Here is a 17,794-nt window from a genome sequence, read left to right as displayed (position 1 = left end):
GCAGTGGAAGACCTTTGCCGCCAATGACTTGGACGTAAAGGAAATATTTTCCCCCTTTTAAGTTTACCTGGCTGCTCATTACCTGGCGCCCCCCCCCTTCTCTCTCTCTCTCTCTCTCTCTCTCTCACACACACACACACACACACACACACACGTACATTGCGTGTATTCTTCGTGCGGCAGGGGACTCATCCGAGCCCGCGGAGGAGCCGATGAGCGCAGAAAGGATTTTCAGCACCACGGAGAGCTCTCGCCGCGTTCTCTCCTGGACCCACTTGCTGAGAGCGAGCATCTTCCACGCGGTCTTCCTGTTTCCAGAGGAGAGCTGTTCCTCGGGCTGAAATATATGTATGCTAAGCCCACTGCTCCTTTTTTAGGAAAGGACAAAAATCCAGAAACCGGGAGAAGGCTGAGGAGCACTGGGGTCGTAGGTCTTGGTTTTTTTAAATCTGTTGCTGTTGTTTTGGCATTTTAGATCGGGGTAAGGGAACGCTCCTTATTGCCTTTTTTTTTCCTTCTCTATTTTATCGCTAGAGCTCAATTCTCGCTCTCTAGACCGATGCAGGCGCCTTGGATCCGGGCTTGCGGGTTGGGAAGGTTTTCTGCCGTCGCCGCCGCCGCCGCCGCGGGGCGCCCTTCGCCTTTCCTGTCAAGCTCTTCCCTCCCCCCCCCCCCCCCGCTGCGCTCATCCCTCCCGCTGGTTTCGGCAGGAAAGGGAGGGGCCGCCGTTCCCGCGGTCCCCACCATCTGCTTTCGTGACGTTTCGCCTTCCCAAGGACAGAATGATCAGGCTTGGGGGGAGGCAGCGGGAATCGGCAAGCAGCGCTGGCTGGGTTGCTGGAGCACTCCCCCCCTCCTTAAAAAAATAATTCAAACGGAGCAAAACCCAAGAGCAAGAGAGGGAGGGAGGGAGCCTTTATAGAGCTCCTAGAGCGCTGGATTCGAGCCTCTGAGTCAATCCGGGTGATGTAATATTTTGCCCGCTGGTTCCTCTCCCTCCTCCTCCTTCTCTCCTTCTCCTCCGCCCTCCCTCCCACCAGCTGTTCCGGAGATTTCACCCCAGCTTATGTAAAGCAGGTCTTTGCTTTGTAGGCGTACATGCACCTGCGCCGGCTTGAGCTTCTTTTGCCTTCCCCCTTCCTCCAGAAGGACAGGGTCCCGATCCACGACGTCTGCCCAGAGCTGGGAGTGTTCAAACACATGTACAGTGCAAATCTTATGCTGGTCAGCTCAGAAATAAGTCCCATCGAATACCGTGGGGCGGGCAACCCTGCAAGTGCGTGCTTGTGTATGTGTAGGGTTGAATCTCTGTATGACTACAGTGCTTGGTAAGAGGAGGGGCAGGATCTGTTTACTGACAGCTGTCCACATATCGCCATATCATTGTCTTTATCTTTCCACTTTTCTGTTCTTCTCCTTACTGAAAACAAACTAAAAACACAGCACTAAATAGAGCAATCTAAAATGTTGCTTTGCTCATATTGAGCCAAATGTTACAACTAACTTAAGTCCCATTGATTTCGATTTTATTAATTCACTGTAAATGACTTTTCTATGAGTACTAATATTTACTATTAATAGTAATTATGATGTTGATATGGGAATGGTCTTTCAGACCTACATTTAAACTTTTTTGTCCATTATTCATTTCCAGTCTTTTAACTTGTTCATTTAATATCTACTGTTCTTTCCCCCCCCCCCCATGTGTGTCTCAATTTGCTCATGGAATTGTTATAATGCTGTGGTATTTAGTTTGGAGGAGGTCCACAGAAGAGTTTTATCTTAGTATTAAAAAAAACATATACAGGACTGGAGTGGTAGGATGATTCATTTTTGGTGGATGATTTAATACAGTGTTTCCCTGAAAATAAGGCATGGTCTTATATTAATTTTCACTCCAAAAAACGCATTAGGGCTTATTTTCAGGATATGGTTTTTTTATGTACAACAATCTACATTTATTTAAATACAATTATGTCATATTCTGGCTGCTGCACCATGATGCACAATGGTGGAGGGTGGGGTTTCACTTAACTGGGGCTTATTTTTGGGGTAGGGCTTATATTACAAGCATCCTGAAGAATCATACTAGGGCTTATTTTCAGGTTAGGTCTTATTTTCGGGGAAACAGGGTTTCTGCAATACTTTTGCTTAGCATGGTAAGTCAGCACCTGAGTGGGCCCATTGAATCAATGTGGATTTGGTGAGTCAACTCTTCGATAAATCCTATTTATTCAAACAGTTCTGATTTACTTTAGTAAGTTGCAACTAGAGTAGGCCACTTTTGATTCAATGAAAATTACAGAGGAGCTGGCATACCAAATCCCCACTGACTCAATGGCCTTACTCTAGGCCTACTACTACAAGCAACAGGATTTCAGCTATTGTGTTCATTACCATTAAAGCGTTAATCTTAAACTTTTACAAATGAAAGAGCACCAACACCTGGCCTGATGTGAGTTCATCCAGAAATAGATAAATGTGTGTCTGTGTGCATGTGTGTATGCAAAGGGGTGATATGCTTTCTTCTCATGAAATCCAGACTACTAGCTAATTCCTAATTGCTTTCTCCACTCCTGAAAAATCCCATCTCTTCACTCACAGTTTTTCCTGTAGCAATTTGAAGGTTGGCACTGTCAGGGACCCCTTCGATCCCATTGTTATCTTTCATTAAAAACATTGTCACAATGCCACCAATTTCAGTGGATATTTTCTATTTTAGAATGTCCTTTTAAAATAGCTCTATGGAACAAACACAACAGACCATATTTAGGGGAAGTTATCAGAAATCCATCCATCCATCCATCCATCCATCCATCCATCCATCCATCCATCCATCCATCCATCCATCCATCCATCCATCCATCCATCCATCCATCCATCCATCTCTTTCTGTCTTTCTGTCTTTCGGTCTTTCTTTCTGTCTGTCTGTCTGTCTTTCTTTCTTTCTGTCTGTCTGTCTTTCTGTCTTTCTGTCTGTCTTTCTGTCTTTCTGTCTTTCTGTCTTTCTTAGGTGGACTTCTGCCTTGAAACAAACTCAAACTGAACGAAAGAGACAGAGGTGAAATAAGATCCAGCACCTTCTGATCCTTGCACTGTAAAAATATATATTCTGTACACCTTTTCCATCATCTTTCTAAATTGTCAAGGGATCCTGCAGGAATAGATTCTATCCCACTGTTGGTGAAATCTGTCTAATAAACCATTCAAGCATGTGTCAAGCCATCTGCCTCCTTGGTGACAGTTCATTATAAAGCTTCTAAATGGCACTCTTCTTCCACCGTCATTGCCTCACCGTAACACATACAGGTATATGGTAACCTGTTGGGATACAGCCCTGAGTACAGTGCTCTCTACTTCCCTGAATCATGACAGGAGACATTGGCCGCGATTTACACCATACAACCTGTGTTTTCCCTTCAAAAGGTAAAATCAAGATTCAGACCTGTTCTGTTGAGTCAGTTTTAAAAGAGGGTGGGGAACTGATGGTGATTAGGAAAGGAATTATTCAGTTATTTTTGTCCCACACATAATAAAGGAAAAGACTGCTGTATTAATTCAGTGATGGAACTCATGATTTTATGAACAAGATCTTGTATTAAGTTCTCGATGGCTACAACAAAGTGCTCCTTCAAAGCAAGACTGGGGAAAGCCTTTTGCCAGAGACCAGGAGACCTGAAGCCATAGATTGATTATAGTCAAACTGTACATTTGGAAATATTATCAGCTACTACCATTCAGCAGGTTGAGGACTGCATATTGTAATGATTCACCACATCTTTGCCTTTGGAAAACTAATGAAACTAGAGTAAAGGATATAGCCTATTCTCCTTCTTAGCATGCTGGAGGGTTGTTCTTTTTAAAAAATATGTGTGCAGAGGTGTTCACTTTTTCTCTGTTTTTGCATATTGTACAATTTAACACATAAACCCACACTCCACCTACAACCAGCTCCTTATAAGCTATAGCATGCCATAACGCTGAACATATTGTTTGACTCTCTGTCACTGAATCTGTAAAGCTCAAGAAACCAACACGATGTTTCTTCTAGCTCCTGTGTCTCTGGTGCTTCATTGTAGTAATTCAACAATAGAAGAATACAGCAGTTTCATGTGGCTAGAGTCCTACTTCAGAGCATGCTTAGCATCATGATTAGCACAGCCCTGACACTCCCATTTCCATCTCTGGGAATGTAGGCCGAATTCCCCAGATCAAATATTCAAAGACATGAAACTGACCCTGTTTGGGTGCCAGAAGATACAAGATTAAATACACTCTCTCCTCTGCGTAAGCCTGTCATTCAGTAACAATGAGAAACAAAACCAAAATAAATGTCATTGTTGTCGTAGAACTAAGTCATGTAATGGAAGCATTGCCTGCCATAGGTGGCTCTGATCAGGGCTGCTGAGTTTGAATCAGCCGCATATGACATGACAGCTTTGTTATCACACTTCTCAAATGTTTAAAAGAACAGACTTTTAAAACTTTAAAGCAGCTGAAGGTACGTCATCATCATTCAGTAGAAGCACCAGGACTGGGAAAAGGGCCATTTCCCAGGTGATGATGTCCCAATCTACCCTCCTCTGAAGTGCAATTAGCCCCACAGAAGGAGGGAACAGTACCTGGTGTGTGTGTGTGTGTGTGTGTGTGCTCGTGCATGCACATGTATGTGCACATGTGAGCACATGTGAATTTAGGGACTAACATCAATTGGACTGGGATGTGGGGGAGTAACATAGAGGAGGCTTCAGGACTCACCCAACCCTGCCTAGTCCGGTGACGTTTCTATGATGAACTCAACATACTTGCCTTAAAGTGAGAACAGTGAGCATTCAGCTGCAGGATGAGGCCACAGGGTTGTCTGCTCCAGCCATCTACTCACATTGTGGCCAGCCAAATGCTTATGCCTAGGAGACACCCATAAGAGTTGAAAACAAACAAACAGCGGGAGATTCAGTCACTGAGAGTATCTACACTACAAAGTTATAGGTGACAGATACCACTTTAACGTCAACTGGTATGCAATTTTGGTAAGGCACTTACAATTCTCTGCTCTCGTTTAGAAGAATCTACCTCTGGTGCATCCTCATCGTAAATAATAACCGTATGCCATAAAGTCAATTCTGGCTCATGGTGACCCTTTTCAGGTTTTTCCAGGCACAGAATACTCAGAAGTAGTTTACCCTTCCCTTCGTCTATGGGGAGCCTTGGGACTGCACAGCTTGCCCAAGGCCACCCAGGCTGGCTCTACTCCCAGGAGGCCCAGTGGGGGAATCAAACACCCAACTTCTTGCTCCTCCTAAACCACTGAGCTATCCAGCCCACATGCACCTCAAACAGTAGATGAATAAATATATTTTATATCTGGATCTCTCTTCCTCTCCATTTATGTTATTTGATAGTCTTTCTACTAAGAGATGTTTGTATTACAAGGGAAGGGATTGGCTAGGAATAATACTGATTGGCTTACCTCTTAACTAAGGCTGATTTTTGTCTGTCTCCCAAAACGGACATTATTTCAGCTCAGGTTATAACAGGATCACAGGCATCGAAGAAAGTAACCAGCTGGTTTCCCATCCGCCCAACATCTGCTCAAACAGAAGAAAGCAATAAAGGGAGAAATATGTTGCTAATCCTCAATACAGAACTCTATGCCTAAGTAATACTTTCCAGTCCTTCCTGCTCTCCTTTTCACAGGAACTGAACACAGCAAGAGAGAGAGAGAGAGAGATCCTTCTTAGGTTTGTTTTATGGAGGTTTAATGGATGCTGAAGCAATAATAACTATGGTTGCCCATGACTCAGCTAACATTTGGAATCCAGGTTTCCCAGACATCAAGGGTAATATTCTTCTAATATGTTCTCTGCTAACAGAACTGATTGCTTCTTTGGAAAGCCTTTGTCATAATCATTTTTAAAGTGTTATGAACACGTTGGCTCTGGACCTAGGAATAAAGAATTAAGATTCTTTAGCATGAGCCACAACTTTATGAAATTATGCAAATCATTTTCAGTAGATAACGCCGCAAAAATCTGTCGCTGCTCTGTCATTAATCAGGGTTTGAAAGCACTATTTTTGTGGAGTGCTGTCGGAAGTAACTTTGCGCAAGCTGCCAGAAGTAACTTTTCATGCTCTGCAGCTAAGAAAATCCCAGTCAAATGGAGGGGTCTGTGGGGCCACAGAGAACATCATGTTGCATTATGCACGTTGCTTTATTTATGTACCCATTTAATCATTTGTCAGTTAATTGATGGTGCCTTTCTCTCAAAAGATACAAGGTAAGACACCTGGCTCCTTTCCTCTGCAGTTCATCCTCCCATCTTGGCAAGGTCGGTCCACCTGAACAAGTGTGCTAGGCTCAAGGTCATTCTACAAGTTTTATGGCTCACTGGATCTCCCAAGACTCTGTCAAATTTGGAAACTGGCCGTGTACACATTGGGATTTAGTGCCAATTGAGAAGAAGAATTCATACTGCTAATTTCCCAGAATTATGACTATGAAGAAAATGGTTTCTCTAAATAGCTTCTTTTCTATGAATGCAAGGATGGGATTTCTCTAACCTCTGGCTTATTCTTGTTTACTGTACTCTTGATTGCTTCTTCAGAGGCAGACACTAGAAGCGGTCCATAGATAACTGTTCGGGTTAATGGTTTTCTGATAGGATCGTCCCTAATGTTTCAATGCATAGAAAGTGTGCATCTGGTCCCAGAGATACGGTGGCAAAGAGTTAATGGAGCAGGAACAGGGAATATAAATGGAGGGCCGGGTGTGTATGCATTAAGTGGAGCACTAAAAGACGGAAGGGATTTGTTCTGTTAAAAAGAGAAGAGTTTATGATTTGTATTTTAAGTGAAATCCTCCGACAGACAACGTGGAACTGAAGACCAGTGATTTGGCTTCCCAAGGCAACAAACGAGATGCTCTCCTTTCTCATCCCCCACCTACTTAAGCCGGCTAAAAGGATGGTTGTGTTTTCTTACACCCTGGAGAGCGAGGCAGCCCAAGCTAGCCCGGTCGCCGGCGGCATGAGACAGCGGCGACACCCCCCTCGCCCCCACCATGGCCCCCTCCCCTCCCAAACCACTCCAAGAAAAACAGGATAAAGCCTTAGAAGCCCGGGGCAAGCTCTCCGCAGTTGGGTTAGCCAACAAGGCCGGTGGAGGAAGGGCACTGGCGCTCAGTTTTCTGGCATGCAGCTGCTGAATGCCCAGAGGTTGGGAATGCTAGGGAGAGAAAGGAATTTATTACTGCCAGATTGGTAGATTTAGTCATTGCTGTTACTGATGAAAGAGGAAAGAGTTTCTGTTTGTTAAGGTAGTGTTAATTAATTCATTAAATAACCAATCATGAGATTTACAAAGTCCTATAGTTGTTACCAGGGATGGGGGACTCTACTTGCAGGACTTGCTATCAATAACAAGTCAGACTTAAGTCCTACCGTGAGTGACTCAACTCATCCCCCCCCCCCGAATTGGACTCAACTAGGGACTCATAACCCTAACCCACTCCTCCCTTTTTTTCTGGAGGGGGAGAGCTTGTTTTTAATAAAGAGTCAGACTTGTGGCTTGGGACTCAATATCAAAGACTCGAACCCGGGATCTGGTGCCAAAGACTTGCCAGCATCCCAGGCGGTTACTGTGGTCCTGCAGTAGTCCATCTGTAATGGAAGATGTTATGACACGTCCCCTCTGACTTAGCGAGATCCTAAAAAGATTTTCAAGAAGTTGTGGTAGTAAGGTTTCATTCCCCCTGGCTAGAGAATTCCCAGGCCAGAATGAAGGTGGAGCTCAGGTTTCCAGAATCTTACTTCATAACTCTTTCCCTTATGCCCCAATCATGTCAACGCCTTTATTCATATTAAGCCTGGCAAGAAAAGAAAAAAAGTGCAAGATTTCACCAACCTTTTTTCAGGCTAAAAGGAAGGGAGGAAGAGAAGGCCTGATGATCAGGGCCTGTGATCTGCATGATGTCATGAGACGTAATAGAGGAGGAAGACTTTACGGACATTCAAATTGAGCTTATCAAAGACCTTGCACACTTTTGGTCTCCATCCTGGTTGGCCTCATGTAGGCAAAGTTTACTAAAAGTAAGAAACAAGTAGCAACAGGGACACGGCCAGAATTGCAATATAGATTTAGAAAACCAAGGTTACAAATCAACTAAAAATATCTGTCTGTATCCATCTATACATCTCTGTGGGAAGATAGTACAAAAAAAGTTGGCACATTTTGGGTCATGTACAGTAGGCTCTTGAGAGTCCCCTGGACTGCAAGGAGAACAAACCTATCCATTCTAAAGGAAATCAAGCCTGAGTGCTCACTAGAAGGACAGATCCTGAAGCTGAGGCTCCAATACTTTGGCCATCTCATGAGAAGAGAAGACTCCCTGGAAAAGACTCTGAGGTTGGGAAAGAGTGAAGGCAAGAGGAGAAGGGGACGACAGAGGACGAGATAGATGGACAGTGTCATCGAAGCGACCAGCATGAATTTGACCCAACTCCAGGAGGCAGTGAAAGATAGGAGGGCTTGGCGTGCTCTGGTCCATGGGGTCACAAAGAGTCAGACACAACTAAACGACTAAACAACAACAACAGTAGGCCTGCCCACAGGATCAGTACCTTCAGTTGCACTTTTCTGCTGCCTGAAAATATTAAATTAAAAAACACTAGAAATACATGTTTCCAATGCATGTATGACCAAAGGGAACCGGAGACTATAGCCATGCTTTCTGGCATCCACGGGGGGCAAGCTAGAACCAATCCCTGCAGATACCACAGTCCTATTAGAAGGAAACAACAGAAACCAGGTAATAGATATTGCTACTGAAGTTGATACTGTACTGCCTCAACCTGTGAAGAAAACTGTTGGAATAGTTGGCAGGGCAGCAGCAAGACAACATTTGATTTAAAACCCAGCTCTGCTGCATCCCAGATAGTGTGGACCTTGTGAGTTCTGACTCCTGTCCTCTGAAGATGCTGGCCACAGAGACTGGTGAAACGTCAGGAAGAACAACCTTCAGAACACGGCCAAAAAGCCCGAAATACCCACAACAACCATCAGATCCCTGCCATGAAAGCCTTCAAGAATACAAAATTAAAACTGTTTTTTCATGATATGCTTTGCTGGACCAGGACACCTTTCATAGGGCACATCGGCAAATGGATGAAGCTGAGAGACAAGTAACATGGCCAAGAAAGTAAGTATGAGGCATAAGGAGATTATGAACCCCTAATGCCACATTCCATATTTGGAATGTACAAGATACAACATTTCACAGAAGATTAATTGGTGATACCAGAGATATATAGGGAGCTCTCCTGGTGTCAAGAGACATGTTTGCATGCTGCCAACTAGAAGTGGACGTCAATGAAATACTAAACGCCCATTTAAAATTATGGTTACTGTTTGCTTATGTGTGCTCACATCTGTGTGCACGGGAATACTATCGGCCATGCTTCTTTGGGGTGATGGGAATTGTAGTCTAAAATGTTTTGAGGGTGGATGGAGACCTGTTTGCCAAAAAAAACAACACTCCACCAGTAAAGAAATACTGCAGGGTATAGAACATAACATGCAATGATTCGGGGACTTAACATTTTCTTACAGAGTGATATGCTGCTTTTCATTCAGGGGAAACCCTGTCTGATTTGCCCAAAAAGCATTTTGCATGCATGGACCGAATACATTGGAGTTCTACTCCAACCCACGCAGCAGCTGCAGCACCATATTTCCATGTGGCAAGAGTTAGCACAAGTGCTGCTAATCTCCTAGGCTCGACATTTGTACGACCATCCACACTCCTCTGCTTCTGACTTCTCGGCTTGCGTCCTGGGAATGAACAGACGGGGACAGGAAGGAAGGAACAGAAAAGAGAAGGACAGCAGCTGATGAAATGAGAATTGAATGCTTCATTTTCAGCCTTGCAAAGAATTCAGCGCGGACTGAACAAAAAGGTTCATGGTATTGGAGTACTTGGAGAAAGACCATGTGGTTAGGGTGTCAGGCTGGGATTTGAAAGATCCAGCTTTTCCTGTGTTTCCTTTGACCACAGCTGACATAAGGAGCGGAACAAGAGAGATAGGAAAAGTTACTTTCTGGTGTTATAACTCCCCAAATCCTACACAGCTACTGTATAATTCTGGGCTTCTGAAAGTTGTAGTCTTCGTGTCCAAGAATGTTTTCTGTAGTATTATAGGAGGGATGGGCACACAGCCGAAGCCCAACACCATGATGCTGAAATTCAGCCACGTTTGTACAGCCAAAATTAGGTGGCAAATTGCTAAAAGCCATTAAACCAAGCAAAAAAATAAAAGTAGTGTTTTACAGTTGCCACTAACATTTGGTGGCAAATTGGGAAATCTCATTATAAGAATCCCAAGGACTGACTGCAGCTTCAGATGATATCTCTTAAAGGATCAGGTCAGAGATGATAGGGAACTATACCAGAATTGTTTTGAAAGTTTGGGGAAAGGGGAGCTCAAAATATGAGCTTCTATATGAACCTACCCGGCAGTTAAGATCTAGCCAGGCGGCCCTTTTGAAAAAGCCGTCCCTCAAGGAGGTAAGAGGGATGGCTTGTAGAGAAAGGGCCTTTTCAGCAGCTGCCCCCAGACTATGGAACGCCCTCCCAACTGAAATTCGCCTGGCGCCGACACTGATGACATTTTGGTGCCAGGTCAAAACCATCCTGGCAGACTAATCTGTGGTTCATGTTTACATTTACTTGTTCAATGGGCTAAATAAGAAGTCTTTTGTATCCTGTTTGATATTGCGAGATTGAGAGTCACAGTCATAAATATAGGTGACTAAAACATGAAATTAGTACATCGTGCAAAAGGAGGCTGGCACTGTATGGGACCCTGGTGAGTGACTACCAGAATAACTCTAAGGAAGTGACGGGTAAAGTGCAGATGTCCAAATATGATTGGATTGCCTCTTCCATCGGTCCTAGCCAGCACAATGGTAAAGAGTTCTGGAATGCCACCATTTGCCCCACAGCATAATAAGGTCCCCCAAAATACACTTCTCTCCATCACACAACCTTAACAGCAGAAGCTGTGGAAGTATCAGGTACAAGAGGGAAGCAGGCAGTGAGATGACGACACTAAAGCTATTTATGGACATCATGAAGAAAGCAGAGTGTGAAGAGGCCCAAGGATTCTCCACACTGGGATTATGAGCATAGAAATGGGACACATCAAAGAAGAACATATACAGTGATGAAATGACTGTGCCCTCTTTTTTGCTTGCTTGCTTGCTTGCTTGTTTGCAATTAGTTTCTCCATTTTATTTTACAATCAACAAGACCAAGTGCATCTACAGAAATAATTCTGAATGGGGCCGCGGGGAGGGGGAAAAAGTCCATTAATGATATTTATGGATTTTTGACCTGACTGTAGTTTTTACACAGTTGGCAACACAAACCACCCACCATGATGTGGGGCTGAAGAGAAGCGATTGAAGAAGTAACAATTTTAGGATTTCTTTGTGAGGTGGTTTTGTGAGCTCCCTGAACGTTGATTTAAACTCTTGACAGCTGTTATCCAATTAAAAGTTAAAGGACAGGTCTGTGGCACACAATGTTTAGGATAAACCTGTAGATATTGAAAGAAATAGGATTCCTAATTCAAGGACAGAGAACAAAAAATAATTAAAGCTTTTGATCCAATAACATTCTATTAATATAGAATGAATAAGGATGGACCAGTGGGAGAGAGGTATAGATGCTGTAGAGACAGTAAGAACTGGGAAAGAATTCAGGTGCTACACTGTACGTTCAATGGAGTAAGTGGGGCTTTGCACCAGCACCAAAATTTGGAGCATGCCAGAATCTATTGGTTTGTCAAAAACCCTACAATCATGTCCCGCTTAATGATTACCCTGTACAACGAAGAATCCGCTTCACGACAATGTTTTTGTGATCACAATTGTGATCGCAAAACAATGTTTTAATGGGGTTTTTTTGGCTTTACGATGATCGGTTCCCTGCTTCGGGAACTGATTCTTCGCATTATGATGATCAAAACAGCTGATCATCGGGTTTTCAAAATGGTTGCTGGCTACTCAAAATGGCTCCTCACTGTGTTTTTGGATGGATTCCTTGCTATACAGGCACTGAAAATGGCCGCCCCTATGGAGGATCTTCACTGGACGGTGAGTTATTCAGCCCATTGGAATGCATTGAATGGTTTTCAATGCGTTTCAATGGGCTTTTTTATTTAGCTTTACGACGTTTTCGCTCTATAGCGATTTCGCCGGAACGAATTAACGTTGTCAAGCGAGGCACCACTGTATTTCCTTCCTCCATTTTTGAAAGTAGACTTTTTCCTATTCCTTTTTTTGGGAGGGGGAGGAGATGCACCACATTGTTCTCCTTTTCCATGGAAGGGTCTTAGGCGCATGCTGCCTTTGGGCAGAAGGAGTAAGAGATGGCGTCACTTGCCCCAGGGCCCAGAGTGGCTTGTTTGGGCTCTGCTCAGCAAAGTATTGGGCCTCCTTTCTTGGGCTACCTTGGATTCGTTGGGTGGGAGATAGCTTTTGACCTGGGCTTCATTCTGAGACTTTGATCTGCAGACTAGGTTCCCAGGGGAGCTGCAGGTTATAGAAAGATCACAGGGTTCGCCAGTAAGGACCAGAACTGTCAACGATCACTGCCACACCAGGGCTGTCGCCAAGGGGCACCTCTGCCCCCAACCCAGACCTGGACCCCCAAAAAAAGGTCCTGGAGAGGCCAGTGACGACGGAAGTGTCTGCATTGTCCCCTTAACGTAAGGCCAGGAGAGGCTGGATGTGCCTAAGTGCTACAAACCCTCTTTGCTGCAGGGACCCTCTGTCCATGGACAGAGTTCCTATTCCAGTCCTCTGAAGATGCCGGCCACAGAGACTGGCAAAACGTCGGGAAGAACAACCTTCAGAACACATCCGAAGAGCCCGAAAAACCCTATGCTTATTCATAGGGTTGCCATGAGTCGGCTTGGTGGCTTGATGGCACATAACAACAATTTTTAGATTACAACTGTCAGAACAAGCTTTAGAACTGAGACAGGCTTGCAAAAGTTACTTCTTAGACTATATCTCCCAGAATCCCCCAAACCAGGATAGCCCACGCTGGCTTAAGACAACTGTCCCAGAATCCTCCAGGCAGAATGGTCACTCCTCATGTTGACTGAGAGATTATGGTAACCCATCCCCTCCCTCCAAATACAGTAAGTAGTTTTTCGAGGCTCTGGCTAGGTGTTAATAGTCAAGAGAATATGAAAGCACAAGCCAAGAGGAAGGGAGAACGTTTGAAGGAAAGAACAGGGAATCGAGGAGTGATCCAGACAAAGAAAAAGTAGTAGGCAAGGCCAGAGAGAAGAATTTCGGAATGAACAGGAAGCTGGGTAATGCCAAGAATCAGAGAAGAGAGCTACGCATGGGTAGGAGCTGCAGAGATAAAAAAGGCTGTTGCAGTTGCTTAAAAGCAAAACATGATTTGGATTTTGCTGCACCTTTACAGTGATTCTCTTAAACCAGTGGTTTCCAACCTTGGGGTAACCCGGGTGTTCTCGGACTGCAATTCTCAGAAGTCTTCACCACCAGCTGTGCATACGCGTGTTTCTGGAAGTTGCAATCCAAGAACACCTGGGTTACCCAAGCTTGGGAACCACTGCTCTAACCCATTATGTATCAGAGTCTCTGTGTGTGTGTGTGTGCTTATGTAATTGAGCTACCACCACCACACAGACACATTTGTGCTTTGCAAACATGGCCAGATTGCACACAGAAGGCATCTGCTTAAGGCACAAAGAACATTTTGTGCAACTGGTATGCTATGGAGAAGCAGTGCTCATCAAGACTGTTGGCAGTTGCTGTGGAGCAGATTTACAAACGACTGCAGCATGGGCGCATGTAGATGAACCACCCACATCTCAGATACTCCTGTAAAAGCACCCCGGTTAATGGCCTTCCGTCTCCTCCTTCTGCTGCACACAATCATCTCCAATGCAGGTCAGTCTGCCCCAATGCCATGCATCATTTTGCCAACTGAAGTACACCTGCATAGACATCCGACCTGCCCTCCGTTCCCACACTGCAGGACTACGTTCTGTTACCATTTTCTTGGACAGGCAAAGAGTCATGGCTGTGAATCCGATGCAATCAAAGTGGTTAAACTGTCAAAGTTACATTCTTAGTGAAACCACAGTTCGCTAAGAATGAATGAAATGCAAATCTGTTTCATTGGTACATTAGCAAAAAAAAATAATCATCAGTTTGTAGTCATAGTGAGAGGCAAAAGGCTATGCAGAAATGTCATTTCCTGCAAACACACACATGGATATTAATCAGCACCATTTCCCAGGCACCTCTTCCAGCAACACTGATGCACACAAGTTTAGCACTGGTGAGGGGCGCAGTGTGAGCCATCAGGGCAAAGCCCTGGGGCAGAAGTCTATTGATTGATTGATTGATTGATTGATTGATTGATTGATTGATTGATTGATTGATTGATTGATTGATTGATTGATTTGATTTTTACCCCGCCCCTCTAGACCATGTCTACTCAGGGCGGCTTACAAAATAAAGAACAGTATAAAAATATATAAAATCATAAAATTACAAATACAATTTCAATTTAAAACAATTAATTTAAAGAGAGGATTACCAAGATGGAATAGCAAAGACAAGAAAAAAGGAGAAAGGAGGAGGAGGAGAAAAGTCTAGGGTGTATATTCAACAGATTGAGCAAGCTCCCCAAAATGTAGAAAGACTGGTCCCTCTACATTTTTTAAGTAAGTGAAGGACTGTACGTTAGTATCTAAAAAAGATCATAGCCCCAAACAGGCCATTAAGTCCAGAGTTCAAATTAGCCACGCTGCTTGGTTATGCTTGGGACTGTATGTTTCTTGAAGGACATGATCTTTAAAATGAAGGCAAAGCAGAATGTTCTAAAATGGTTTCCCCAAAGCAACACCTCTCCCTGGGATGGGACTTGGAAGTGCTGTTTTACAGGGGCTTGGGTCCTTTCCTGTAGGAGAGAACGCAAAAGGTGGTGCGGGGAGACGCCTCTTTGACACCCTGGCTGCTGCCGTGCGGGGTCTCTCTGGGTCCTGTTTTGTCTCCTGTGCTATTAAACATCTACATGAAACCGCTGGGAGAAATTATCCAGAGTTTTGGGATCTGGTGTCACCAGTATGTGGACGACACCCAACTCTATCTTTCCTTGCCACCTAAATCTGAGGATGCTGTTTCAGCTCTAGTTCAGTGTCAGGTGTCAAGAAATGGACTGGATGAAGACGAATAAACTGAAACGTAATCCAGATGGGACAAGATGCTCCTGGCCAGTCAACAGGTAAATCAGGAAACAGGGTTGCAGCCTGCACTGGATGGGGTTACACTCCTCCTGAAAACCTACATGCACAGCTTGGGGGTACCCCTGGATTCATCCTGTCAATTCAATTTATTGACATTGAACGTATATACACCATATGCACATACAACGTAATTCACAAAGAACACTTAGAGACCAGACCAAAAAACACCCACACACCCTCATAACAAACCCTAAATCCCGGAACCCCGCCTAAGTAAGCTGTCCAGAGACCTTTGGGTAGTGTGGGTGGCATATAAGTTAAATAAATAAAATAAATAAATAAAGCTCATAGTATCCACACAACATACAACACAACAGACTAAGTAATAGTAATACAGTCCAGCAACTCACTGCTGGTAATTCTTAAGTTCCTTGTTAAGTGCAATTATAGCTTTAGGATAAAAACTGTTCAAAAAACATGTTGTCCGAGTTTTAATTGCTCTGCATCTTCTGCCGGAAGGCAACAGTTCAAAGAAGTTATAAGCAGGGTGGGAAGAGCGTCTGAGAATATTTAATGACTTCCTTAAGCAGTGAGTGGGATGCAAATACGTTGTCCAATGTTGGAAGCTGAAGTCCAATAATATTTTGAGCAATTTTAGTAATTCTCTGTAAAACTTTTTTGTCCAGCTGTTATGCATAAGAACCACTCAAACTAACTAACTATCTATCTATCTATCTATCTATCTATCTATCTATCTATCTATCTATCTATCTATCTATCTATCTATCTATCTATCTATCTATCTATCTATCTATCTATCTATCTATCTATCTATCTATCTATCTATCTAATCTATCTATCTATCTATCTATCTATCGTTTGAGTGGCTCTTATGGATAACACACACACACATATATATACCAGTTTGGAAGTGCAGCCTGGCAGACTGAAGACTGTTGCAGAGTGTTGCTAGAGTGAAGCTCCCATCAGCCTTAGTTGACATAGCGAGAAATGGTGGGAGTTACATTCCAACACCTGGAGAGCTGCAACATCAGTATACAGCCTCTGCATGTACTGTAGAATGACCATTCTCAATAGCAATAACTAGAAATAACACAATCTTCCTAGATTTGCTGCGCTGATTTAACATTGGCAGTAGAAGAGGTAACTGGTTCAGTAGAACCAAACTGCATCAAACCTGGGGTGAAACTGTGGTTGATTCAGGCATGATAAAACTTGAGAAATCACTGGAATTGGGAAGGTGAGGGATTTTCCCTCCCACACACTATAAGGCGGCCCATAATTCATAAATAAATGCATCTCATGCATCAATTCATAAAACAGAGTAACCACAGGCTCCAAAAGTACAGTGTAGTTCTTAATTCTAAGAGCTACAGCGACACAGGAAAGAGGCTAGGAATCTGAGTTCTCCTTAACCAAAGTGGATGCTGAGAGCCATGCTTGTCTCTCAGAGCAAAGCCAAGATCCTCATCTCCACGAGAGAAGAATGTGGAAGAGGAGGAGGAAGTGAGGTAAGTAACCCTAGAAATAGGATTGGAAAGGAAATGGTGATAGGTCAGACCAAATAAAAGACCATCTAGGGAAGTCTGTGTTGACTTCTTTTGCTCTTTCCCCTTCTGGCAGCCAACGCAATTGCTACAAGATGGGGGTTCTGTGTCCAGAGCGTCTTCTTGCGTTCCACCACAACATGGTGGCAGCCATCTTGCAACAGAAAGCTCATAATATGAAATATTCCAGGACTTATCAGTAGAAACTCTTCACCACAGGAAATGGGAAATCGAATTTATGTTTGGGAGGGTGGGGTTGAGTGAAACAATAACACAGGGGCACAGAATGTCCTCCTTCTGAAAGAAAGAAATCTCCTCACCCATGATGAAGAAGAATGTCTGGGTCAAGAGCAGGAAGCCATTATGGGGGTGGAGGGGAGGCCATCTTATCGGATGGGCAAGGGTCTCTGTACTCAGCTCAAGGGGTCCTCAGATGGCAGACACACGTTTTGTTCCTGGGTCCATATGGAAATCTTTGTCAAAGGGATAAGCAAAGGGCAGCCGGTAGGGCAGCACAGCAAAACCAAGGTCCTCAGAATGGCCCTGTAGTATCCCAGCAACCTCCACAACCTCTGAACTTAAGAAGCCCCCTGTTCCTTCTGGAAAGCAATAGTCCTGGTCTTGTCACCCACAGCTTCTTCTAGGTATGGAAAAAGTCGTTTGTATGATCCAGAACACAGCTTCCAAGAGAAAAGTGGCAGAGCAGGATTTGAAGGGATGGGGATTCGTTGCAGGATTAGCTGTCAAGCTGGATTTAAGTTGCAGCAGTGACTCAATTTGAACTCGGCTCAGAGTTTTGTTTTGTTTTTCAATGACTCCGACTCGACTCCACCCGCTCCTTTATTTTCTGTGGGGGGAAAGAGCTCATCTTTCATAAGGACTTGGAGCTTGGGACTCAGGACTTGGCACCAAAGACTCGGACATGGGGCTATG

The sequence above is a fragment of the Pogona vitticeps genome, chromosome 9, assembly GCF_051106095.1.
Source record: "Pogona vitticeps strain Pit_001003342236 chromosome 9, PviZW2.1, whole genome shotgun sequence".
NCBI classification, from domain to species: domain Eukaryota; kingdom Metazoa; phylum Chordata; class Lepidosauria; order Squamata; family Agamidae; genus Pogona; species Pogona vitticeps.
The sequence above is the reverse complement of the archived record's forward strand: the minus strand, read 5'-3'. Positions refer to the sequence as shown.